Raw genomic sequence first — 425 nt, forward strand, 5'->3', positions numbered from 1 at the left:
TATATATATATATATATATATATATATATATATATATATATATGCACATACATATATTCATTTATACATATACATACATATACACACATATAGTTTACTAGATCTGTATACTCTCCACTACTTCAACCATCGTGGCCGTGCTGAGATCTGTCGCATGCTGTTTGCAGCGGCTGGTGTCCAGTACATATATGACTTATTTGAATGTAAATGTAGACACACACATATGTATATATATGTGTGTGTGTGTGTGTGTGTGTGTGTGCGTGCGTGAGTTTGTGTATGTGTGTGTGTGTGCGTGTATGTATGTGTGCGCATTTAATAGACGCTTGTGTACCCACAGATATATGTATGCGTGAATACACATACACGCGCACACACATCCACACACCCGCACAGACATGCACACCCACGCACACACACACACG

This window comes from Octopus bimaculoides, chromosome 5 (assembly GCF_001194135.2).
Source record: "Octopus bimaculoides isolate UCB-OBI-ISO-001 chromosome 5, ASM119413v2, whole genome shotgun sequence".
NCBI classification, from domain to species: Eukaryota; Metazoa; Mollusca; class Cephalopoda; order Octopoda; family Octopodidae; genus Octopus; species Octopus bimaculoides.